At 46.6% G+C, this 27,488-nt stretch overlaps 1 protein-coding gene and 1 long non-coding RNA gene across 8 annotated transcripts in view; one reads left to right on the plus strand and one right to left on the minus strand.

The window, feature by feature from the left end:
- Positions 1-917, minus strand: part of amacr (alpha-methylacyl-CoA racemase) — a 110,504-nt gene extending 109,587 nt beyond the window's left edge. For 3 of the 7 annotated variants that reach the window (XM_068031201.1, XM_068031218.1, XM_068031180.1), the window contains exon 1: positions 570-913. The gene's annotated coding sequence lies outside the window, so the exon portion shown is untranslated. Of the gene's footprint in view, positions 1-565 lie in introns of all 7 variants that reach the window. The other 4 variants (XM_068031211.1, XM_068031191.1, XM_068031228.1 and 1 more) reach the window with 3 other exon arrangements.
- A 20,098-nt stretch (positions 918-21,015) lies between these two features.
- LOC137369786 (uncharacterized) overlaps positions 21,016-27,488 on the plus strand; it is a 28,863-nt gene continuing 22,390 nt past the window's right edge. The window contains exon 1 of the long non-coding RNA XR_010975012.1: positions 21,016-21,160. This is a non-coding gene — a long non-coding RNA (uncharacterized lncRNA). The remainder of the gene's footprint in view (positions 21,161-27,488) is intronic.

Here is a 27,488-nt window from a genome sequence, read left to right on the forward strand (position 1 = left end):
ATCGTTTATGTATACTACAAACAGCAAAAGGTCCCAGCACTGATCCCTGCGGAACACCACTAGCCATAGCCCTCCATTCAGAAAAGCACCCTTCCACTGCTACCCTCTGTCTTCGATGACAGAGCCAGTTCTGTATCCATCTTAATTATAAGCAAAATACTGCGGATGCTGGAAATCAGAAATAAAAACAAAAAATGCTGGAACCACTCAGCAGGTCTGGCGTCTGTGGAGAGAGACGCAGAGTTTACGCTTCAGGTCAGTGACCTTCCCTGTTGAGCCTGGAAACACGAAAAGTTAAATCTCGGAAAGATAAAGCAAGGGGAGCATACTTAATAACTTAAATATTTTGCACAGTAAGAACTTCCTCCCTTTTTCGGCCCATGAAACTGGGTTTATATTGTTGTCAAATCCATATGAAAAAACGGCACAGCCATTTCAGTCGAAGCTCATGGAGAGACAAGTAGTTGGTGCATCATATCAGACTATTGATATTAGCAGCAAGCAACGCGGCCCACCAGATTTCCAGCAGTGAAGACCAGCAATTAAAACCGAGAACCCTCCTCACCTACCAACTGCTCAGCACCAACTCCCGAACAAGCTCTCCGGGCAAGAAACCGGCAACTCCCACCTCAAATACACAAACTCTGAGGACGGGGTCAGGCCCCGCACCAATCACCGAGTCCCCACAGGCTTCCACCGAGACCGAGGCCGCTCTCACTGCCGGCCCCCGCGCCGACCTTTCCCCCCAGTAGGCCCGAGCAGCCCCGCCCAGAGAATCGGGGGAAGGGAGGGGAGGAGGCGCAGAGGAGGAGGAGATGGGGGTCGGGGGAGGAGGAGGGACAGGGTAGGAGAGGAGGTGCAGAAGAGGGAGGGGGATGGGAGGAGAGGAGGGACAGGAGGTGCAGAAGAGGGGGAGGGGTATGGGAGGAGAGGAGGAGGAGGAGCGGGGATGGGATGGGGAGGAATTGAGGGAAGGAGGAGTAGGGGGTAGGAGCAGCGATGGGAAAGGGAGAAGCAGATGGGAGGGTGGGGGGGAAAGAGGAGGGGATGGGGAGCATGGATGGGAGGGGAAGCAGTGGGGGTAGGAAGAGCAATGGGGTGAAGCAGAGGAGGAGTGGAGTGAAAGGAGGGGTAGGAGTGGGGATGGAGCAGGGGTAGGAGTGGGGATGAGCAAGGATGGGAGGAGGTAGAGTAGAGCTGGGAGGGGAGGAGCAGGGATGGGAGGGAGAGAGGAGCAGCAGGAGGTGGTGTAGGAGTAGAGATGGGAAGGGGAGGAGCGCGTGAGGAGATGTGAAGGGGAGGTGTGGGTGAGGGGAAAGGGGAGGGGAGCAGGAGGGAGAGGGTAGAAGCAGGGGGAGGGAGGAAGAGTATGAATGGGAAGGGTGGAGCAGGGAGGCAGGACAATTAGTGGTCATGGGGGTAGGAGAGAGGCAGGAGAGGTAGAGGAGGACCAGGGGGGATGGGAAGTGAGAAGTGGGGATGCAGGGGGAGGAGCAGGAGAGAGGGGATTAGTGGGGATGGGATGGGAGGGGCAGGAGTGGCAGAGGAGTAGGATATAAGGGGGTTGAGGACTGGAGAAGGAGCAGAGCGAGATAAGGAACTGGGAGCAGGGTTAGAAGTAGGAGGCGGAGCGGGGGGTGATGGAGGCAGAAGCAGAGATGGGATGGGGAGGGTGAGGTGCTGGGATAGGAGGGGAACAGGTGGAGGGTGTGGTATGGAGGGGAAAGGGAAGAAAGGGGTAGGAGAGGAGGGTGAAAGGGGAGGGAGGGAGTTTAGGGAAGGAAGAGACGTGGTTGGGGAAGGAAGAGAGTGAGCTGGAGAAGAGAGGGGGAAGAGGAGAGCAGAGGGTTAGGAAGAGGAGAGCAGGAGTGTTGGGAAGGGCAGAGGGGGGTTGGGGATGGGAGAGGGGTGTTGGGAGGAGCAGGTTGGGGTAGGAGGAGGAGAAGGTTGAAGGAAGAGGAGGTGGGGTAGGAGGATGAGAAGGTTGCCGGAAGAGGAGAAGGAGGTGGGAAGGTGGAGCAGAGGTGGGTAGGGCACGGAGGGAAGCAAGTTGAGGCAGAAGGAATAATGGGAGGATGATGGGATGAGAGAGGTGGTGAAATAAAAGGATAGAAGGAGTATTGTGGGTTGGGGAGGGGAGGGATGGGGAGGGGTAGAAGTGGTGCAGAGGCAAAATAGGAGCAGTGGAGCAGGAGGAATAGGGGTTAAAGGAGGATGGGGACAAAGCAAAATTTGGCCGGGAGGAAGAGGCTGGGTGAAGAATACAAGAGACGGGAGAGGAGGAGACGGGGAAGTGGGCAAGAGAAGGGGTGGTTGTTGAGAAGAAGTGGAAGAGAAGGGGAGGAGGAGAAGGTCATGATCCCCCCCCTCGCCATCACCAGGTCCCCTCCCGCACCCCGACCCCACCCCACCCCCGCCTCCGCCTCCACCCCCACCTCCACCCCCACAGTTTTAATCTCTCCCTTCCTCCCTTTCCATTACTGGGCTTTGTTATTACTGTTTCAGTTCCATTTGCTTTCAATTTTTAAATCTTTGTCACCAGTGTAACTCAGTATACCAGGCAGCAGTCACCAATTGTCACAAATCCATGACTTCTATATATGTTTTCTCGGGCTCAGGTGGTGGGCATTAACTGGGAATTCACTTAAGTTCCTGTAATTAGACACAGACTAAAACTGTGGTTGTTGGTTTAGGAGGTGTATGCTTGTAATATGTAACTGTAAATAAATATATGTGTGTAAAGGTTGGCTCCAGTTCTATCCTCACCAACTGGCCTTCTGGAATAGAACATCAGTCACTCCAACCAATTCATGTATGAGTGAATCTTGATCAATAAATTTGAACGTCACCCAATTAATTAGAGGAAATTTGCTTGAAATGGAATAAACATGCACATCATGAATCAAGAAGTTTGACTAATTTTGGCACAGAAAAACAAAAGCAGGAACTTTGATTTAATTAACACCTTTCACAATTTCCCAAAGTACTTCACAATCAATTAATTACTTTTGAAGTATTGTAATGTAGAAAATATGGCAGTCAAATTGCATAAGGCTAGATTCCAAAACAAGAGACACATATCACTTAAAGCAGCAACGCAGGTTAATAAAGCCATAAGAGCAAAGCAAACCAAGCACTGAGGTTCATTTCTGGAGGGATAGAATTGAAAAGCAGCTAAGTCATGTTACACTTGTATAGAACCTTGGTAAGATTACACTTCAAAGACTGGAGGCTCGTGTGGAGCATAAACACTGACAGAGACCATTTGGACCAAATGGACTGTTTCTGAGCTCTAGACTCTATGTAACTATGATGTCATAGCATTTTTATTTTAAAATGTCAGCAATGATGAAGGGTGACAAGGAAAATGATAATGGAAACAGAACGATGAAGATAACAGCATGAGAAAAAAGTCAGATCAATACAATAACCATGGATGGAAAACAAAGTGACCAATACCTGAATACCAAACCCGCAGGGAGCTGAGTGGGGGCAGCTGAGAATAGGTGCAGGAGGTCAAAGGTGGTGGATCAAGCTAAGGAGATGCCAAAAGTGCCAGGTGTAAGCCTCTATTTGTGGTCCCAAAAGCAGCAAGGAACAGTCAGGTGCAGGGGCAACAATACAGAAATTAGAAGGTTTAATAAAAGGTTAAAATTTATTTTCATTTTATTTGAATAGCAACACCTGTGACTTGGCACAAAAATGTGTTGCAGAAAGAAGATGTTGCAAATACAAGACTTTTCATACATACCTACTGTTCATAATGAGTCAGGATATCCTAGAGCATGCTCTCTGCATCCCACCAAGTATAAAGATCTATAAAATATGCTCTACAATATTTCTTTTTGAGGCTGCAGCTTTTCCTAGTCATTGCCCATTGCACATCCTTCAAACACATCCTCCCATCTGTGCCATGTGTAGTTTAAACTCATCTGAATTCATCCCACATTCAACTGTTTCTTCGTCAAAGCCATTAGATTCATGACTATTGAGCAGTTCTATCCCATATGAATAATGAAATAACAAAATCAATAGGAACTCCTAATGAGGTACTTACAAATTCCGCTCATTTATAGACAATTAGAAATTGTAGAATTCTGATGAAAGGTCACAGACCTGAAACGTTCACTGTTTCTCTCTCTATTAACATTAACATGTTCCTAACTAAGCATGCTTACACTCAGCAACTGAGTGAAATAATTCCATTCTTGTAAAATGTAAACATTATTTAAAGAAATATTTTCTAATTCCAAACTTAGATCTTCTACCACTGAACTGTAATGTTTCCCGACTTCTCAAGTCTAAGAATCCTTTGGCTCTAACTGATGACTGAGGAGAAAGTGTTCACTACTAAAATTGCTACTTGGAAATTAATTCTCTTTATTTCTATAATGTCTCTTTGATGTTACTGAAGGCAGCAAGTCAAAAAAGATCACGTGAGGCACATTGGGCAGCAAGAAGGAAAAACAACAACTGCATTTTCAGGGCTGTAAATTGGGTGAAAAGGAGGACAAGGAACATTAGACAATGCAGTGTGTGGGAATGAAGGTTCACACTACCCACATACCTAGGCTGCTTGTGGTATCAGCACACAATGGGCACAATTGCGGGGACGGGCTTGAAGGCGGTACTGGGAGAAAATTCAAATATCCTGGTGTCAGGTCCGAGGTGCGATGTGTTCTCTCCTCCGGCCATCTTACTGGTGGGTCATCACCAGTGCAGTACTAAGGGAGCGCTGTACTGTCCGAGATGCTGCTTTCGGGTGAGACGTTAAACTGAAGTGTCGTCTGCCCTCTTAAGTGATAGTAAAAGATCCCATGGCACTGTTTTGAAGAAGAGTAGGTGAGTTATCCCCAGTGTCTGGGCAATATTTATCCCTCAATCAACATCACAAAAACAGATTATCTGGTCATTATCACATTGCTGTTTGTGGGATCTTTCTGAGTGCAAATGAGCTGCCACATTTCCTATAACAGTGTCCACATTTCAAAAGTCCTTCATCAGCTGTCAAGCACTTTGGGACATCTAGTCGTTGTGAAAGGTACTATGTAAATGCGAGTCTTTTTTCTTTTTCATATTGAATCATGAGCTTAATAAAGACCCATGTGCACTTGCTGGAATCGGGTAATGTGATGTACCTGTGAGCACATACTGGCTCATGTAGAGTGATGGCTCATTAAAGACCTGATTCTGTGGTTGCTACAACTGATGCCTGTGTACACTGGTGCTCTTATTCACTTTGCTACTTTAAACAAAAAAAGCACGTGCTCCCTAAGTAGCCCACAGACGTGTCAGCCTGGTTATGTGCTCATGTTTCTGGGGGTGGGACTTTCTTTTTACAGCACAGAAGGGGGTCATTCAGCCTGCCATGACTATGTGGGTACTTTGAAAGAGCTGTCCAATTTAATCCTACACCCCAGGTTTCTCCCCATAATCCTGCAAGTTAGTTCTCTTCAAATACTTCTCTAGTTCTCTTTTGGAAGTTTCTATGGAATCTGATTCCACCACCCTTTCAGGTAGTGCATTCCAGATCTTAAAAACCCTCTGTGTGAAAACAAATTCTCATTTCCCCTCTAGTTTTTTTTTTGCCAATTACTTAGCAACTGAATTTCCAGAGGAAACCGTTTCTTCCTACTTGCTCTGTCAAAACCCCTCATAATTTTGAATAACTTTATTAGGTTTCCCCTGAACATTCTCTCCTCCACAGTCAACAATCCCAGCTTCTTCAATCTCTCCACATCACTAAAGTCCCTCATACCCAGTATCATCCTGGTAAACCTCCTCTGTGCCCTTTCCAAGGCCTTGAAATCCTTCCTAAAATGTTGTGCCCAACAATGTTCCAGCTAATCAGTGAGGCCGAACCAATGATTTTTAAAGGTTTAGACTTTCTTGTTCTTGTATTAAGTGCTCTTTTACAAAGCCAAGTAACTCTTCTTTGGCCTCCTTATCTCGAGAGACAATGAATAAGCGCCTGGAGGTGGTCAGTGGTTTGTGAAGCAGTGCCTGGAGTGGCTATAAAGGCCAATTCTAGAGTGACAGGCTCTTCCACAGGTGCTGCAGAGAAATTTGTTTGTCGGGGCTGTTTCACAGTTGGCTCTCCCCTTGCGCCTCTGTCTTTTTTCCTGCCAACTACTAAGTCTCTTCAACTCGCCACACTTTAACCCCGTCTTTATGGCTGCCCGCCAGCTCTGGCGAACGCTGGCAACTGACTCCCACGACTTGTGATCAATGTCACAGGATTTCATGTCGCGTTTGCAGACGTTTTTAAAGCGGAGACATGGACGGCCGGTGGGTCTGATACCAGTGGCGAGCTCGCTGTACAATGTGTCTTTGGGGATCCTGCCATCTTCCATGCGGCTCACATGGCCAAGCCATCTCAAGCGCCGCTGACTCAGTAGTGTGTATAAGCTGGGGATGTTGGCCACCTCGAGGACTTCTGCGTTGGAGATACGGTCCTGCCACCTGATGCCAAGTATTCTCCGGAGGCAGCGAAGATGGAATGAATTGAGACGTCGCTCTTGGTTGACATACGTTGTCCAGGCCTCGCTGCCATAGAGCAAGGTACTGAGGACACAGGCCTGATACACTCAGACTTTTGTGTTCCGTGTCAGTGCGCCATTTTCCCACACTCTCTTGGCCAGTCTGGACATTGCAGTGGAAGCCTTTCCCATGCGCTTGTTGATTTCTGCATCTAGAGACAGGTTACTGGTGATAGTTGAGCCTAGGTAGGTGAACTCTTGAACCACTTCCAGAGCGTGGTCGCCAATATTGATGGATGGAGCATTTCTGATGTCCTGCCCCATGATGTTCGTTTTCTTGAGGCTGATGGTTAGGCCAAATTCATTGCAGGCAGCCGCAAACCTGTCGATGAGACTCTGCAGGCACTCTTCAGTGTGAGATGTTAAAGCAGCATCGTCAGCAAAGAGGAGTTCCCTGATGAGGACTTTCTGTACTTTGGACTTCGCTCTTAGACGGGCAAGGTTGAACAACCTGCCCCCTGATCTTGTGTGGAGGAAAATTACTTCTTCAGAGGACTTGAACGCATGTGAAAGCAGCAGGGAGAAGAAAATCCCAAAAAGTGTGGGTGCGAGAACACAGCCCTGTTTCACGCCACTCAGGATAGGAAAGGGGTCTGATGAGGTGCCACCATGTTGAATTGTGCCTTTCATATTGTCATGGAATGAGGTGATGATACTTAGTAGCTTTGGTGGGCATCCAATCTTTTCTAGTAGTCTGAAGAGACCACGTCTGCTGATGAGGTCAAAGACTTTGGTAAGATCAATGAAAGCAATGTAGAGGGGCATCTGTTGTTCACGGAATTTCTCCTGTATCTGACGAAGGGAGAACAGCATGTCAACGGTCAATCTCTCTGCACGAAAGCCACACTGTGCCTCAGGGTAGTCGCGCTCGGCCAGCTTCTGGAGCCTGTTTAGAGTGACTCGAGCAAAGACTGGTTGGTAAGTAACTGCCATATCAACTTGCCCTGCCACCTTCCAGGATTTGTGAATATGCACCCCTAGATCCCTCTAATCTTATAACCCCCTTAAAATTGTACCATTGAGATTATACTGAGTCTCCAGGTTGTTTCTCCCAAAGTGCATCACTTCACATATATTAATATGCATCTGCCAGGTATCTGCCCATTTCACCCATCTATCTATGTCCTCCTGAAGTCTACTACTATCTTGATGACTATTTACTACATTGCCAAGTTTTGTATCATTCGCAAACTTTAAAAATGTACTCCCTATATCCAAGTCCAAGTCATTTATATATAAAACAAGAAAAACAGTGGTCCTAATACTGACCCCGGAGGTCTCCACTGAATACTTCTCTCCAGTCATAAAAACATCCATTATTTGCTTCCTATCTCTTAATTATGTACTCAAGTTACCACTATCCATTTAATATCATGTGCTTTTATTTTCTGAATAAGTGTTTTATGTGGTATTTAATCAAATATCTTTTGAAAGTCCATATATGCAAAATCTACTACACTACCTTCATCAGCCCTCCCTGTTACATTATCAACAAACTCAATCAGATTAGTCAGACCTGATTTGCCTTTAAAAAATCTGTGCTGACTATCCCTTATTAACCCACAAAAATCCAAGTGAGAATCAATTTTGTCCTTGATAATGGTCTCTAGCATTTTTTCCACTATTGATGTTAACTGATTGGCCTTTCGTTACCAGATTTATCCTGCTCATGTTTTTGTACATTTGCAAACCTCCAGTCCTCTGGCACCGTTCCTATATCCAAGGAAAATTGCTTTCTTAGCTTGCTTTCCTTAACAACCTAGGATGGCTCCGATGTAGCCGGTGTGACTTGTTAACTTTAAATGATGTCAGCCTATTTAGCACCTGCATTCTCTGTCCTTATCCAATTCAATATCTCTACTCCCCCCTCTATTGCATCATTAACTTTATCCCTTTCTTTTGTGAAGACAGATGCAAAGTATTCATTCATTACCTCAGCCGTGTCCTCTGCCTCCATACGATTTCCTTTTCTGTCCCACCATTCCTTCAACTCTCTTTTACTTATTGTATGTTTATAAAGAGATTTTGGGGCTTCATTTTATGTTACTCACTAATCGTCCTCATACTCTCTTTTAATCCTTCACATATCCTTTTTCAATTTCGCCCAGTACTCTCTGTATTCTTTGCAAGCTGGAACGTCAGAACTATGTGTCCTGGCCTGTCGGAAGACCTTACACAAATCAACGATTCTCGGAAGACCGCCATCATTAACAACGAGCTCAGTAGACTCAATGTGGACATTGCAGCACTTCAGGAGACTCGCCTCCCCGCGAGTGGCTCTCTAGCAGAGCAAGACTACACCTTCTTCTGGCAGGGCAGGGATCCTGAAGAACCAAGACAGCATGGAGTGGGCTTCGCCATCAGAAACTCCTTGCTCAGCATGATAGAGCCTCCCTCAAATGGCTCGGAACGCATACTGTCCATCCGACTGCTCACCACCTCTGGTCCAGTACACCTACTCAGCATCTATGCTCCAACACTCTGTTCTGCACCTGAAGCTAAAGACCAGTTCTATGAACAACTCCATAACATCATTAGCAGCATCCCCAACACCGAACACCTATTCCTGCTGGGGGACTTTAATGCCAGGGTTGGGGCCGACCATGACTCATGGCCCTCCTGCCTTGGGCGCTATGGCGTTGGAAGGATGAATGAGAACGGGCAGAGACTGCTTGAGTTGTGTACCTATCATAACCTCTGCATCACCAACTCGTTCTTTCACACTAAACCCTGTCACCAGGTTTCATGGAGGCACCCAAGATCACGTCGTTGGCACCAGCTAGACCTCATTGTCACAAGGCGAGCCGCCTTAAACAGTGTTCAAATCACACGCAGCTTCCACAGTGCGGACTGCGACACCGACCACTCCCTGGTGTGCAGCAAGGTTAGACTCAGACCAAAGAAGTTGCATCATTCCAAGCAGAAGGGCCACCCGCGCATCAACACGAGCAGAATTTCTCACCCACAGCTGTTACAAAAATTTCTAAATTCACTTGTAACAGCCCTTCAAAACACTCCCACAGGGGATGCTGAGACCAAGTGGGCCCACATCAGAGACGCCATCTATGAGTCAGCTTTGACCACCTACGGCAAAAGTGCGAAGAGAAATGCAGACTGGTTTCAATCTCATAATGAAGAGCTGGAACCTGTCATAGCCGCTAAGCGCATTGCACTTTTGAACTACAAGAAAGCCCCCAGCGATTTAACATCCGCAGCACTTAAAGCAGCCAGAAGTACTGCACAAAGAACAGCTAGGCGTTGCGCAAACGACTACTGGCAACACCTATGCAGTCATATTCAGCTGGCCTCAGACACCGGAAACATCAGAGGAATGTATGATGGCATGAAGAGAGCTCTTGGGCCAACCATCAAGAAGATCACCCCCCTCAAATCTAAATCGGGGGACATAATCACTGACCAACGCAAACAGATGGACCGCTGGGTTGAGCACTACCTAGAACTGTACTCCAGGGAGAATGCTGTCACTGAGACTGCCCTCAATGCAGCCCAGCCTCTACCAGTCATGGATGAGCTGGACATACAGCCAACCAAATCGGAACTCAGTGATGCCATTGATTCCCTAGCCAGCGGAAAAGCCCCTGGGAAGGACAGTATTACCCCTGAAATAATCAAGAGTGCCAAGCCTGCTATACTCTCAGCACTACATGAACTGCTATGCCTGTGCTGGGACGAGGGAGCAGTACCCCAGGACATGCGCGATGCCAACATCATCACCCTCTATAAAAACAAAGGTGACCGCGGTGACTGCAACAACTACCGTGGAATCTCCCTGCTCAGCATAGTGGGGAAAGTCTTTGCTCGAGTCGCTCTGAACAGGCTCCAGAAGCTGGCCGAGCGTGTCTACCCTGAGGCACAGTGTGGCTTTCGTGCAGAGAGATCGACTATTGACATGCTGTTCTCCCTTCGTCAGATACAGGAGAAATGCCGTGAACAACAGATGCCCCTCTACATTGCTTTCATTGATCTCACCAAAGCCTTTGACCTCGTCAGCAGACGTGGTCTCTTCAGACTACTAGAAAAGATCGGATGTCCACCAAAGCTACTAAGTATCATCACCTCATTCCATGACAATATGAAAGGCACAATTCAACATGGTGGCTCCTCATCAGACCCCTTTCCTATCCTGAGTGGTGTGAAACAGGGCTGTGTTCTCGCACCCACACTTTTTGGGATTTTCTTCTCCCTGCTGCTTTCACATGCGTTCAAATCCTCTGAAGAAGGAATTTTCCTCCACACAAGATCAGGGGGCAGGTTGTTCAACCTTGCCCGTCTAAGAGCGAAGTCCAAAGTACGGAAAGCCCTCATCAGAGAACTCCTCTTTGCTGACGATGCTGCTTTAACATCTCACACTGAAGAATGCCTGCAGAGTCTCATCGACAGGTTTGCGTCTGCCTGCAATGAATTTGGCCTAACCATCAGCCTCAAGAAAACGAACATCATGGGGCAGGATGTCAGAAATGCTCCATCCATCAATATTGGCGACCACGCTCTGGAAGTGGTTCAAGAGTTCACCTACCTAGGCTCAACTATCACCAGTAACCTGTCTCTAGATGCAGAAATCAACAAGCGCATGGGTAAGGCTTCCACTGCTATGTTCAGACTGGCCAAGAGAGTGTGGGAAAATGGCGCACTGACACGGAACACAAAAGTCCGAGTGTATCAGGCCTGTGTCCTCAGTACCTTGCTCTACGGCAGCGAGGCCTGGACAACGTATGCCAGCCAAGAGCGACGTCTCAATTCATTCCATCTTCGCTGCCTTCGGAGAATACTTGGCATCAGGTGGCAGGACTATATCTCCAACACAGAAGTCCTTGAAGCGGCCAACATCCCCAGCTTATACACACTACTGAGTCAGCGGCGCTTGAGATGGCTTGGCCATGTGAGCCGCATGGAAGATGGCAGGATCCCCAAAGACACATTGTACAGTGAGCTCGCCACTGGTATCAGACCCACCGGCCGTCCATGTCTCCGTTATAAAGACGTCTGCAAACGCGACATGAAATCGTGTGACATTGATCACAAGTCGTGGGAGTCAGTTGCCAGCATTCGCCAGAGCTGGCGGGCAGCCATAAAGACAGGGCTAAATTGTGGCGAGTCGAAGAGACTTAGTAGTTGGCAGGAAAAAAGACAGAGGCGCAAGGGGAGAGCCAACTGTGCAACAGCCCCAACAAACAAATTTCTCTGCAGCACCTGTGGAAGAGCCTGTCACTCCAGAATTGGCCTTTATAGCCACTCCAGGCGCTGCTTCACAAACCACTGACCACCTCCAGGCGCGTATCCATTGTCTCTCGAGATAAGGAGGCCCAAAAGAAAGACAAGACATATCCTTTTTCAATTTCGCCCAGTACTCTCTGTATTCTGCCTGGTTTTTGACTGTATTCAATACCTGACATTTGTCATAAACCTCCTGTTTCTGTTTTAATTTAACCTCTATTTCCTTCGTCATCTTTGGACCCACAACCTTTTGACTCAGGGGATGAGAGTGCTTACGCTGACCCAAGGCTAACACTATCAACATCACACAGAAGTGTTACATTAAGTGTGTGTTGCTATGTGTTATAAGCAATCTCCTGAGGTATTGCATACAGGATTCCAGCCCCATGTGGTATTGAAAGGTTTTGTCTGGATGTTCCCAAAGAATATCATGTCAATACACCCTGAAACAATGTTTATTTTTGACATTGACAACCACAACAGAAAAGCCTAACCAAGAGAAACCACAGGAGTCATGGTTCATTGACAACAAAAGGAGAGTGATGAACATTCCTGACAACTTCCGGACTGCAGTGCTGAAGACCTGTGCTCCAGAACTATCCTGCCTCTAGCCAAGGTGATCCAGTATAGCTACATCATCAAGATATACCCAGCAAAGTGAAAAATTGCCCAGTTATATTCTGTCCATAAAATGCAGGATAAATCCAAACCAGCTAGTTAACTTCCTATCAGCCAATTCTCAATCATCAACAAAGTAACCGAAGGAGTTGTCAACAGTGGCTTCAAGTGGCACAGACTCACCAATAACCTGCTCACCAATGCTCAGTTTGGGTGTACCACTTGGCTCCAGACCTCATTATGGCTCTTTGGCCTCCTTATCTCGAGAAACAATGGGTAAGCGCCTGGTGGTGGTCAGTGGTGTGCGAAGCAGCGCCTGGAGTGGCTATAAAGGCCAATTCTAGAGTGACAGGCTCTTCCACAGGTGCTGCAGAAAAATTTGTTTGTCGGGGCTGTTACACAGTTGGCTCTCCCCTTGCGCCTCTGTCTTTTTTCCTGCCAACTACTAAGTCTCTTCGACTCGCCACACTTTAGCCCCGCCTTTATGGCTGCCCGCCAGCTCTGGCGAACTTGCCTTGGATTAAATATGGACAAAAGAGTTGAATTCCAGAGGTGGGGTGAGAATGACTGACCTTGACATAAAGGTAGCATTCGATCAATTGTGGCACCAAGGATCCCGAGTAAAGCTGATGTCAATGTGGATTGGGAGAAAATTCTCCAGTGCTGCATTCATCCTCAGCACAAAGGAAGATTGTTGTAGTTGTTGGAGGTCAATTATCTCAATCCCAGGACATCGTTGCAGGAGTTCCATAGGGTGGTATCCTAGGCCCAAGCATCTTCAGCTGCTTCATCAATAGCCTTCCTTCCATCATAAGGTTAGAAGGGGAGATGCTTGCTGTTCATTGGAGTGTTCATTTGCAATTCCTCTGACAATATCCAGGTTTGGCTGATAAGTGGCAAGTAACATTCACATCACATAGGTTCTAGGCAATGACCATTCTCATCAAGAGAGAGCCTTATCACCTCCCCTTGACATTCAATGGCATTACCATCACTGAAACCCCCACCATTAACATCCTTGGGATTACCATTGACCAGAAACTTAACTGGACCAGCCATATAAATACTCTGGCAACAAAAGCAGGTCAGAAGCTGGGAATTCTGCAGCGAGTAACTCACCTCCTGACTCCCCAAAGCCTGTCCACCATCTACAAGGTACAAGTTAGAAGTGCAATGACACGCTCACCACTTTTTTAGAATTAGAATTAGAACATTACAGCGCAGTACAGGCCCTTCGGCCCTCAATGTTGCGCCGACCTGTGAAACCATCTGACCTACACTATTCCATTTTCATTCATATATCTATCCAATGACCACTTAAATGCCCTTAAAGTTGGCGAGTCTACTACTGTTGCAGGCAGGGCGTTCCACGCCCCTACTACTCTCTGAGTAAAGAAACTACTTGCCTAGATGAGTGCAGTTCCAACAACATGCAAGGTGCTGGACACCATTCGGTATATATCAGTCTACTTGATAGGTAGCCCATCCACTATTTTAAACATTTGCTTCCTCCACCACCAAAAAACCATGGCTGTGGTGTTTATGATCTACAGAAAGCAATGCAGCAACTCACCAAGGCTTCTTTGACACCACCTCTCAAACCTGTGGCCTGTACTGCCTAGAAGGACAATGGCAGCAGGCACATACAAACATCATCACCCCTAAGTGCCCCTCTCAATCCTGACTTGGACATATATCACTGTTCCTTCATAGTTTAAATCCTGGAACTCCTTCCTAACAGCCTTGTTGGAGTACCTTCACCACACAGATTGCAGTGGTTCAAGAAGGAGGCTCATTAATGCCTTGTCAAGAGCAACTAGGGATGGGCAATAAGTGCTGACCCTGCCAATGACACTGCCTTCCCATGAATGAATTTTTTTTAAAAGGCCAGTAGGCACCAAAAAGTAGTGAATGAATGAAGCCACAGCGCATCACTGAATTAATAAATTGATAGAGCAGTAGGCACCAGCAAATTAAATGGAGAAGTGGGCAGCAGTGAATAGCTGTGAATAAATTCACAGATTAATGAACACAGAAACAAATCAATAAATTAATGAAGTGGGGGTACACCAACAAATCAATCAATGCTGTCTATCAGACAAATGATTAAACCAAGGTCTCTTCTGCCTATTCAGATAGAAGTAAAAGAAGCAATAGAACTATTTGAGGAAAAGCATGGACATTCTGCCAGTGTCCTGGCCAATATTTGCTCCCTCAATCAATACCACAAAATCAGATCATATAATCATCCATTTTATTGTTGCCTCTGGGGTTTTGCTGTGCACAAATTGGCTGCTTCATTTGCCTATATTACAACACTGACTACAGTTCCAAGGTCTAATTCATTGGTGAGATAGGCTTGAGGGGCTGAATCTCCGACTCCTGTTCCTAAAAGTTGATTAAATTACAAGGTAATGTTGACATGACAACAAACATAGCACAAACTGGCTTTTGGAGCTGAGGCAATTAGCTGTCGCTACTAGCTCCAAAAAGATTTGATGCTTTAATTGTTCCAGTTTTGCCTTGCTGCATCCTAGTTGTACACAAACACGTAAGTAGTGATAGCCATTCCCAAAGGAGTTCATTGAGATGAATTGTACGTCACACTGTGATTCAACCAATTTCTTTCAATGAACATTTCAGTAAATCTTTTCAGACAATGAATCACTAACTCTTCAGTGGTGACGGAAATAAAGCGATAACACTTGTATCATGGCATTGTGGGTTAATTTCCTTCCTAACAAGATTCATTATTACCTGCAGTGTTGAATGATAAGGCTTTGCTAACCTGCCAAGTCTAAACCTATGGGGCTGAATTTTACTGGCCCCTTGATGCTGCGAGTCACGGCGTGGGGGCTGGTAAAAGTCTGCGGGGAGATGCCCGCCTCGACCCGCGACGTTGAGAAGGGCCCGCCGCAAAATACCGGCGGCGGGGGGGGCCTTGGTGCGCCCCCACCCCAACCCCCATCGCTTATCAGTGGCAACCCAATTAACATACGTAAAACGGTACTTACCTCTGCAGATTATGCAGCCCGCCACCTCTCCTGCACACATCTAGATTTTCCTTTAAATGGGCGGCCATCATGTGCCATCCTGTTCACAAACAGAAAATCCAGCGGGTCCTCAGAGGCAGAAGGTTTCGTGACAGAAGGTAAGTTCCGTTTTCTGGAGTCTCACTCTGCATCGGGAAGGGAGGAGGGAGGGGAGGATTATAGGGGTCTCACTCTGCATTCTTAAAAGGAGGAGGGAGGGTGTCTGGGATTGCTGGAGGGAAAGCTCTGCAGGCATGAAGGGAGGTGCTGTGTACCCTCCCTCTGTAAACAGTGTACACTCTGCGTTTGTTTATGTTTGTGAAGGAGCATTGACATTCTAGTCACCTGGTGTGTGGGGAGGGTGCCAGAAAGGGTAGGAGCATTATGGTTATATGGATGGTGGGGGCAATCGATTCAGCTGGTAGGATCTTGATGTGGTAATGCTGTGCCACTCTGAGTGTTGGCCAAGATGGCAATGCCCTGTTAGGAACCTTTGAATTAATGAAGGGTACAACTTTATTTTAATCACATGGAAATAGGTATGGCTCATCCTACATTGTGTGATCCTCCGCTCCTGAGGATCCATATGTGCCAGAGGCAAAATCAACAGGCAGGTGCAATCCACGTAGAGGCCCCCAGTCGTGAGCAGCAGCCCCCAAGGGGAGCTCACCATTACGATTGCTGTGCATCTACAGGCCCCACATAACATGCCATCGGATGTCAGAGCATCAGTGTCAGAGGCGATTGTGCATGTAGAAAGGGTGATGACACGTCCCTGCTCTACAATGACCTGTAGCCCATGAGCTTCAGTGAACATCCTATGTCTTTGGTCCACATAGTGGCAGCGGTTCTCAAGTTTGATGCCACGCAGCTTTTCAGGGGCCCATCAGAGACCTTTGTGGGGTCACACAGTCAGCAGTGCACCACTGCATCAGGGAGGTCACCGATGCCCTGAACCCAAGGGCCAGTGAGTATGTCTGCTTCAGGACAGACTCTCACAGCCAGGCCCAGAGGGCCATCGGTTTCGGTACCATTGCCAGAGAACTGTAGGTTGTAATGTTCATAGACTGCACTCATGTGGCCATCAGGCCTCCCGCCAGGCTACCACCTGCAGACGTCACCATTAAAGGAATCCTCTCAATTTAGGTGAAGCTGGTATGTGATCACCGCAGATACTTCATGCAAATGTGTGACCGCTTCTCAGGCAACTGCCATGATACCTGGCACCTGCGCCAGTCCCAGCTGTCACCGCTGTTCATTGAACTGGCTCAGATGGAGAGGTGGCTTCTTGGAGATAAGGGCTATCCTTTGCAGACATGACTCCTGACATCAGTGAGAGACCCCACCACTGCTGCAGAGGAGAGATACAATGCCAGCCACTGAGCTACGTGAGCCACCACTGAGCAGGAGATTGGCATGCTGAAAGAGTGCTTCCAATGCCTGTATGGATAGGGTGATGCCCTGTACTACGGACCGAAAAGGCCAGCTCCTTTCTTTGCTGTTCTGCACAACTACACACCCAATAGGGGCCAGACCTGGCATGATGATGAGAGACATCAACAGGATTCCTCCTCGGACTATGAGGACGCTGAAGATCTACAACATGAAAGATGCATGGGAGTGAAGATGGCACCCAGGCTCTGCACGCAGGGCTAGCAGTGAGGTAGGGATGTATGGCAGTGGCTTATCAGACAAAGGCTGTCTGCTCCATAGGAACCGACATGAGCTCTGCAAGCCGCACATCACCCTCGTTCACCTGCTGTGCACCGGTCCGCATCTGCAGCATCGCTATGTAAAGCATTAGAGGCAGCAGCTGACTGAGCCAATGTCCATGTCACTGCTTCCGTGGAGACGCTCATGAGTAGTGGTGGCATGGCAATGATGTTATTGCATATGCTGGCTCTCCTGAAGGGTCAATGGTGCAATGGGATGTGACATTGGTACTACAATCTGGCACACATCATTCACACAGAGAAAAGGACACACATGTTGGTGAGGAACATTTAGTGAAAGACGTACTTACATTGCTATGACACCTGTGCATTCCCATTTGTGGCAGTGCGTTCTCTGTAAATGGAGAGGTTGCCCCTTCTTTGTGCAACCTCTGCAGTAGCAGCCTGACTGGAGGAAGGCTGCTGATCTGATTGCCCTTTGGCCGTGGATGACTTTGGCGCTCGTACCCTGTGCACACGAGGCCTGGAGGGCCCTGGCTGGCTGGAGGAATGCTCATTCATCCCCTTCCAGCATTGGACACTTTGATGGCAGATGGCCCCACGGCTATTCATCTCCTCTGCCATCTCTTGGCAGACTGCCTTGTTCAGGCGGGAGGGCCTCTTTTTACCGTCGCTGGTGAAAAGTCTTGCCCGCACAGCCTGGAGAAGAGCGAGCAGGTGGCTTTGCTGCACTGTGGGGTCACCATAGAGCATCCCTCTGTCATCCTCAACTTTTGGTGTGGTCCTTTAAAAGCAACGGTGACTCCACAATATAACAGCTCTAACTTCTGTTTGCAAGGTTTGTCTTGCACATGTTTGAAAACCAATGCAGGACCACTGAGGAAATTTGTGCTGTTGTCATGGTTTTTCAACTATTACGCATCAAATGTATGATGGCATTGAGAGCTTTTGGGCCAACTATCAGGAAGCTCGCCCCCCTCAAGTCTAAATCAGGGGACACGATCACTGACCAATGCAAGCAAATGGACTGCTGGGTGGAGCACTACCTAGAACGGTACTCCAGGGAAAATGTTGTCACTGAGACAGCCCTCAATGCAGCCCAGTCTCTGCCAGTCATGGATGAGCTGGACAAACAGCCAACAAAAACGGAACTCAGTGATGCCATTGATTATCTAGCCAGTGGAAAAGCCCCTGGGAAGGACGGCATTACCCCTGAAATCAACAAGAGTGCCAAGCCTGCTATACACTCAGCACTCCACAAACTGCTTTGCCTGTGCTGGGATGAGGGAGCAGTACCACAGGACATGCACGATGCCAATAACATCACCCTCTATAAGAACAAGGGTGACCGCGGTGACTGCAACAACTACCATGGAATCTCCCTGCTCAGCATAGTGGTGAATGTCTTCGCTTGAATCGTTTTAAACAGGCTCCAGAAGCTGGCTGAGCGTGTCTGCCCTGAGGCACAGTGTGGCTTTCGAGCAGAGAGATCCACCATTGACATGCTGTTCTCCCTTCGCCAGCTACAGGAGAAATGCCGTGAACAACAGATGCCCCTCTACATTGCTTTCATTGATCTCACCAAAGCCTTTGACCTCGTCAGCAGACATGGTCTCTTCTGACTACTAGCAAAGATCGGATGTCCACCAAACCTACTAAGTATCATCACCTCATTCCATGACAATATGCAAGGCACAATTCAGCATAGCGGCGCCTCATCAGACCCCTTTCCTACCCTGAGTGGCGTGAAACAGGGCTGTGTTCTCACACCTACACTGTTTGGGATCTTCTTCTCCCTGTTGCTCTCACACTCTCTCAAGTCTTCAGAAGAAGGAATTTTCCTCCACACAACGTGAGATGGCAGGTTGTTCAGACTTGCCCGTCTAAGAGCGAAGACCAAAGTACGGAAGGTCCTCATCAGGGAACTCCTTTTTGCTGTCGATGCTGCATTAACATCCCACACAGAAGAGTGTCTGCAGAGACTCATCGACAGGATTGTGGCTGACTGCGACGAATTTGGCTTAACCATCAGCCTCAAGAAAACAAACATCTTGGGACAGGATGTCAGAAATGCTCCATCCATCAATATCAGCGACCACACTCTGGAAGTGGTTCAAGAGTTCACCTACCTAGGCTCAACTATCACCAGTAACCTGTCTCTCAATGCAGAAATCAACAAGCGCATGGGAAAGGCGTCCGCTGCTATGTCCAGACTGGCCAAGGGAGTGTGGGAAAATGGCGCACTGACATGGAACACCAAAGCCCGAGTGTATCATGCCAGTGTCCTCAGTACCTTGCTCTATGGCAGTGAGGCCTGGACAACGTATGTCAGCCAAGAGCGACGTCTCAACTCATTCCATTTTTGCTGCCTCCGGAGAATCCTTGGCATCAGGTGGCAGGACCATATCTCCAATGCAGAAGTCCTCGAGGTGGCCAACATCCCCAGCATATACACCCTACTGAGTCAGCGGCACTTGAGATGGCTTGGCCATGTGAGCCGCATGGAAGATGGCAGGATCCCCAAGGACACATTGTACAGCGAGCTCATCACTGGTATCAGACCCACCGGCCATCCATGACTCCGCTTTAAAGACATCTGCAAACGTGACATGATGTACTGTGACACTGATCACAAGTTGTAGGAGTCAGTTGCCAGTGATCGCCAGAGCTGGCGAACAGACATAAAGGCGGGACTAAAGAGTGGCGAGTTGAAGAGACTTAGCTGTTGGCAGGACAAAAGACAAAAGTGCAAGAGGAGAGCCAACTGTGTAACAGCCCCGACAACCAATTTTATCTGCAGCACCTGTGGAAGAGTCTGTCACTTTAGAATTGGCCTTTATAGCCACTCCAGGCGCTGCTTCACAAACCACTGACCACCACCTCTCAAGACAAGGAGGCCAAAGAAGAAAAAGAAGACACATCTTCATATGTTCACAAACACTTTGCTTCTGCAGCAACTGATTATATTTATTGGTGTAATATTTCTAGTTTGCAATGCAGCTAGAATGTGATTTTCCTGTTTTTTAACAAAGATCGTTTAATTGCAGTTACGTGTATTTTCACATAACAGTTAGCAGAGAAATGAATACAGATTCCAAATGCATATTAGTCTGTGGCTTTTCACATACAGATGATTAGAAGCTCGTAGTATGTAAATATTCTTCAATTATGGTTTTATTTCTGTTGTGTATTTGCCTTTTATGGTATATTTAAGTCTCATGTCTGGAATGTGCAAAATTAAGATTACTCATCCAGGTATGGCACGCCTACAAGAAGGAATGTTACACTTGAGTGGAAGAAGAGGATCACAACTTCACAGATGCTGCCCGACCTGCTGAGTTTCTCCAGCACTTTCTGCTTTGCTGCCAGGTTGACAGCAGTCCCACTCCTCAATAGTGAGGTAAATATTTCTTTTACATCTGTCAGGAAGCAGGTGCTGGGCGTTTTAAGTAGGGCCCCTGCACCTGCTGCACAGCTGTCAAAAGGTCTCTCACTGCACTGAATGTCCTGCCTCTCCCCATGTAATATGGGGGAGAGAGCAGCTCGGCGCAGTGATGCTAATGAGCCCCAGCACGAAATATCGTGGGGGCTCTACGGCAGCCACTGAATGTGTGCACCCTGCCAAGTTCGAATTGCGCCACCGTGCAATGCGGCGCCCGAATAAAATTCAACCCATGATCTATGATCAATTAAAGGTTCAACAAAAATATTTATATCCCATCTGTCCCTGCTTTTGCTCATCATGGCTTTTTAATAAACCCTGTGATGCAAATTTTAAGAACAGAGAATCATTTGCTTCTTTGTTGTTATATAATGTTTTACAGTGCAGGATTTATTTTTTCTTATTGCTGAAAACTGTAACTAAGAGAATACCTTCTGTATCATATCATCATGTTCTAGGCCCAACCATCTTCAGCTGCTTCATCAATGACCTTACCTCCATCATAAGGTCAGAAGTGGGGATGTTCGCTAATGATTGCACAAGTTTCAGCACCATTCATGACTCCTCAGATACTGAAGCAGTCCGTGTAGCAAGACCTGGACAACATCCACGCTTGGGCTGGTAAGTGGCAAGAAACATTCACACCACACAAGTGCCAGGCAATGACCATCTCAAACAAGACAGAATCTAACCATCTCCCCTTGACATTCAATGGCATTACCATTGCTGAATCCCCCACTATCAACATCCTGGGGGTTACCCTTGACCAGAAACTGAACTGGACCAGCCACATAAATGCTGTGGCTACAAAAGCAAGTCAGAGGCAAGGAATTCTGCGGCGAGTAACTCACCTCCTGTCTCCCCAGTGTCTGTCCACCATTTACAAGACACAGATCAGGAGCGTGATGGAAAACTCTCCAGTTGCCTGGATGGGTACAGCTCCAACAACACTCAGGAAGCTCGACACCATCCAAGACAAAGCAGCCCCCTTCATTGGCACCCATCCAGTACTATCAACATTCAATCCCTCCACCACCAACGCACAGTGGCAGCAGTGTGTACCATCAACAAGATGCACTGCAGCAACTCACCAAGGCTCCTTTGACAGCACCTTCCAAACCCGTGACCTCTGCCACCTGGAAGGACCAGGGCAGCAGATACATGGGAACACCACCACCTACAGCCACACACCATCCTGACTTGAAACGATATCACTGTTCCTTCATTGTTGCTAGGTCAAAATCCTGGAACTCCCTTCCCGTCCCTTCGGGGCGGCACAGTGGCGCAATGATTAGCACCGCAGCCTCACAGCTCCAGGGACCTGGGTTCGCCTGTGTGGTGTTTGCAAGTTCTCCCTGTGACTGCGTGGGTTTTCGCCGGGTGCTCCGGTTTCCTCCCACAGCCAAAGACTTGCAGGTGATAGGTAAATTGGCCATTATAAATTTCCCCTAGTGTAGGTAGGTGGTAGGGAATATGGGATTACTGTAGGGTTAGTATAAATGGGTGGTTCTTGGTCGGCACAGACTCGGTGGGCCGAAGGGCCTTTTTCAGTGCTGTACCTCTAAATAAAAAATAAAATAACAGCATTGTGGGTGTAACTACACACCAAGGACTGCAGCAGTTCAAGAAGGTAGCTCACCATCACCTTCTCAAGGGCAATTAGGGATGGGTAATAAATGCTGGCCTAGCCAGAGACGCCCACTTCCCATGATTGAATTTAAAAAAATGAAGCCTGATTCATGGCTGACACCATTATTTTCTGATTCAGAATACTAGACTTTCTATATTCCACTCATCTTGAAAATTTATCCCTCATCCTTGCTACTTTGCTGTGTAGTGGTTGCTATTTCACACTAAAATCTGTTTTGGGTAGTTTCACTTTCACTGCCAACTTTAAGGGCTGAATTTTCCCAGCCCTGCGAGATGGGGTTGGAGGCTGTGTGGCCAGGAAAATAGTTGGGAGCCATATTGGGATGGATCCCTGGTGTACTTCTGCCTCCTGGAAACTTACCCAAGGGTGAACTGGGGACCAGGTTGGCAGCATAGGCAGGCTGCCAATTAGGATAGTTAAGGCCCCACCTTAGGGGCTATTTTGTGACAGTGCTAGTATTTTCACGCTGAGTTCGGAGGCCGCCAGCTCAATCAAGACAGCCTCCCAGCAGCAGGCCGGGTGGCCATCAGAGCCACAGGTTCCATTCCACAAAGACAGAGTCACAGGGATGAAAGGCCACAATTGCATCCGTCACTACTTCTGTGGAGGGGTTTTCTCCCCCCCCTGATGGTCCTAATGGCTTCAGGCCTCTTTATTTGAGGACTTCAATGATGGAAATCAAGCGTGTTTTCATGTTTAGGCGCACTTGCATTGGCCTGCCTGCCTCGGCAGTGCCTACCTCTCCCGACAGGGCTGTCAGCCTGACATTGCTGGGGGCCCTCTGATTGGCCCACTATCCTTAATAGGACAGCGAATTAGGAGGCTGCTTCCTGGAAGGTTGTGTCGGCGGGCATGCTGACGACATGTGCAGGCTCATTTATAAGATACTTACATAGAATTAATTTCATTTTTACAGCTGTAATGTCTATTTTTGTCCACATTGAGGAGTTAGGTTGTTTATCATTCACAAAATAAATGTGTTTACTTTTTTATGTTTAACATTGTTGGAGACTGGATTGAGATCTTCTGGAAGCATAGAAGAATCCAAATAATTTAAAGCAGTTGCCAGACAAGGTTTTGCTGTTCATTTTCCAGGGATTATAGCAAAAGCTACATTTCCATGCAAAAACCAATCATCACAGATGCCTGTGTAGTTCAGACTCACTGGGTGAGAATGAGAGCTGAGGTAATCTAAGATTAGAAAAGATTGTAAAATGTCAAACCAACCCTATTTCAATAAGACACTTATATAATGGAGAAGATTCAGAGAAGAACAGTAAGTTTGATTTTGTTCTTAAGTTAGAAGATAAGGTAATGTAACTTTTTTATTGAGAGATGAAGATGGTGTTGCGGGGGCGGAGGTGGGGTGGGGGGGCGTACGGCACTGTTGGTCATCCAGGTCTTTAACTGCTGAAATGCATGGCCAATTAATTATACTTGTTTGCAGAACAGAAAATGTGCAGAAACCTGCCAAGATTCAATGATAATTAAGGAGCAGAAGATTTCTTCCCCAACATAAAATCGCATCAAAATCAGTAAATTGCATATCAATTAACTTAGCTAAAAGAGGAACCAGATTTCAGTTTTGAAGATCTTAAAGACAAGTACAGCATGAATAATCAAATATGCAAGCTATCATTATTACTGTCCTGCTTAGACCATCAAAATGTTCCCTGCAGAATACAAACAGTAAAGAACTGTGTAGTGTAGATTAAAGTACTAGATTGAAATTGTGAAATTTTTAGTATGCTTTAGGAACATAAGAGTAGGACTAGGCCATTCAACCCATCGAGCCTGCCCTGCCGTTCAATATGATGATGGCTGATCACCCATAGAGTCATAGAGAGATACAGCACTGAAACAGGCCCTTCGGCCCAACGAGTCCGCGCCCACCATCAACCACCCATTTATGCTAATCCTACATTAATCCCATTTTCCCTCTCACATCCCCACCTTCGCTCAATTCTCCTACCACCTATCTACACTTGGGGCAATTTTTTTTTACAATGGCCAATTTACCTATCAACCCTCAAGTCTTTGGCATGTGGGAGGAAACCGGAGCACGCGGCAGAAACCCACGTGGTCACAGGGAAAACTTGCAAACTCCACACAGGCAGTACCCAGAACCAAACACGGGTCGCTGGAGCTGTGAGGCTGCAGTTCTAGCCACTGCGCTGCCCCACTGCGCCACTGTGCCACCCCTTTAATGCCTTTTTCCCACACTATCCTCATATCCCCTTATGTCTTTGGTAATTAGAAATCTGTCAATCTCTGCTTAAACATACTCGATGACTGAGCTTCCACAGCCCTTTGGGGTAGAGAATTCCAAAGATTCACAACCCTCTGAGTAAAGAAATGTCTCCTCATCTCTGTCCTAAGTGATTTCCCCCTTATTTTTAAATTGTGTCCCCTGGTTCTAGACTCCCCAACCCTGCATCTACCCTGTCTATCCCTCTAAGTATTTTGTAGGTTTCAATGAGATCACCTCTCATTCTTTGAAACTCTAGCGAATACAGGCCCAATTTCCCCAATCTTTTTTCATAGGACAGTACCGCAATCCGGGAATAAATCTGGTGAACCTTTGTTGCAGACCCTCTATGGCAATAATATCCTTCCTAAGGTAAGGGGACCAAAACTGCACACAGTACTCCATGTGCGGTCTAACCAAGGTTCTATACAATTGAAGCAAGACTTCATGACTCCTGTACTCAGATCCTCTTGTGATAAAGGCTAACATACCATTAGCCTTTCTAACTGCTTGCTGCACCTGCATGTTAGCTTTCAGTGACTTATTGACAAGGCACCCAGGTCTCTTTGTACATCTACACTTTCTACTCTCTTACCATTTAAGAAATACTGTGCACATCTATTCTACCTACCAAAGTGCATAACCTCATATTTTTCCACATTATATTCCATCTGCCACATTCTTGTCCACACTCTAAGTCTGTCCAAATCCCCTTGAAGCCACTTTGCATCTTCCTCACAACACACATTCCCACCTAGTTTTGTTTCATCCGTGAACTTGGAAATACTACATTTGGTCCCCATATACAAATCATTGATATATATTGTAAACAGCTGGGGCCCAAGCACTAATCCCTGCGGTACCCCACTAGTCACAGCCTGCCAATGCAAGAATGACCCATTATTCCTACTCTCTGCTTTCTGCCTGTTAACCAATCCTTAATCCATGCCAGTATATTACCTCCTATCCCATGTGATTTAATTTTGCTTTAATTTAACAATCTCCTGTGGGGGACTTTATCAAAAGCCTTTTGAAAATCCATGTATACTATGTCCACCGACTCCCCTTTATCAATTCTGTTAGTAACAACCACAAAAAACTCCAACAGGTTCGGCAAACATGATTTCTCATTCATAAATCCATGTTGACTATGTCCAATCAGATCATTATTATTCAAGTGTCCATTTATCACATCTTTTGACTAGATTCTAGCATTTTCCCAACGACTGATGTAAGGCTAACAGGTCTGTAATTCCTTGTTTTCTCTCTCCCTCCCTCCTTAAATAGTGGGGTGACATTTGTGACCTTCCAATCTGCAGGGACGGCTCCAGAATCTATCCAATGCATCCACTATCTCCATAGCTACCTCTTTCAACACTTTGGGATGTAAAATATCAGGTCCTGGGGACTTATCAACCTTCAGCCCCATTAATTTCTCCAATACAACCTGCTTACTAATACTAATTTCCTTCAATTCCTCATTCCTCCAATCCCTTGGATCTCTAATTCTGGGAGACTTCTTGTATCTTCCTCAGCGAAGACAGACACAAAGTAATCATTTAGTTTCTCTGCCATATCTCTATTCCCCATTATGAATTCACCTGACTCTGCCTGTAATGGACCCACATTTGTCTTAGCCAAATGTTTCCTTTTTACGAACCTGTAGAAGCTTTTACAGTCTGTTTTTATAGTTTTTGCTAGCTTACATTCATATTCTATTCTCCCTTTATCAGTTTCTTGGTTCTCCTTTGCTGTATTCTAAAATCCTCCCAATCCTTGAGTTTTCTACTATTTCTGGCAACTTTATAGGCCTTTTCTTTTAATCTTATACAATCCTTAACTTCCTTTGTTATCCATGGTTGACTGCCTTTACTTTTGGGGCTTTTGTGCCTTGAAGGAATGTATAGTTGCTGTAAACTATGTAATAATTCTTTAAAGACTATCCATTGTCTATGTACTGTCATACCTTTTAATGTATTTTTCCTAATCTACCTCAGCCAATTTGCCCCTCATACCTCCATAATTTCCCTTGTTCAAATTTAACACCCTGGCTTCAGATTGAATTACCTCACTTTCAAACATAATGTAAAATTCTGTCATATTATGGTTACTCATCCCTAAGGTTCTTTTACAACAAAATTATTAATTAGCCCTTTCTCATTACATAATACTAAATCTAAACTAGCCTGCTCTCTAGTCGGGTCCTCAACATACGGCTCTAGAAAACCATCCCGAACACACTCCAGGAACCCATCCTCCACAGCATTGGAGTTCATTAGGTTTACCCAGTCTATATGCAGATTGATGTCATCCATGATTACTGTATTACCTATGCCACATGCTTCTCTAATCTCCTGATTAATACCATGCCACACACTACCACTCCTGTTTGGTGGCCTATAAACAACTCCTACCTATATTTGGTGCTCCTTGCTGATCCTCCCTAATTATGTACTGATCTCAACCCTTGTTATCAGTGCAACACCACATCTTTTTATTTTTTGCCTGTTCTTCCTAAATGTCGAATATCCTTGAATATTCAGTTCCTAGTCTTGGTCACCCTGTAGCCACATTTCCGTTATGGCAATTAGATCATACCCATTTACCTCTATTTGGGCCTTTAAATCATCTACCTTGTTGCGAATGCTGTGTGCATTCAGGTAGAGCGCCCTTAACCTTGTCTTCTTGACATTCTGCATTCTCAGCCTAGTTGATGCTCGCCTTTGTTTTGCCTGCCTTCTAATGTCACCTGCTACTTTTCTATCTCCTATTACCAGCTTTACTTCCTTCCAATTTGAGCTACCCCTCAGTTCCCATCCCCCTGACAAGCTAGTTTAAACCCTCCCCAACAGCACTGGCAAATCTTCCTGCGAGGATATTAGTTCCGGTCCTGTTAAGGTGTAGCCCATCCATCTTGTACAGGGACCACCTGCCCCAGAACTGGTCGCAATGCCTCAGAATCTGATGCCCTCCCTGCTACACCAATTCTCCAGCCATGTATTCAATTGATCAATTCTTATGCTCACTAGCATGTGGCATTGGGAGTAATC

Source organism: Heterodontus francisci, chromosome 1 (genome assembly GCF_036365525.1).
Source record: "Heterodontus francisci isolate sHetFra1 chromosome 1, sHetFra1.hap1, whole genome shotgun sequence".
In the NCBI taxonomy this organism is placed as follows: Eukaryota; Metazoa; Chordata; class Chondrichthyes; order Heterodontiformes; family Heterodontidae; genus Heterodontus; species Heterodontus francisci.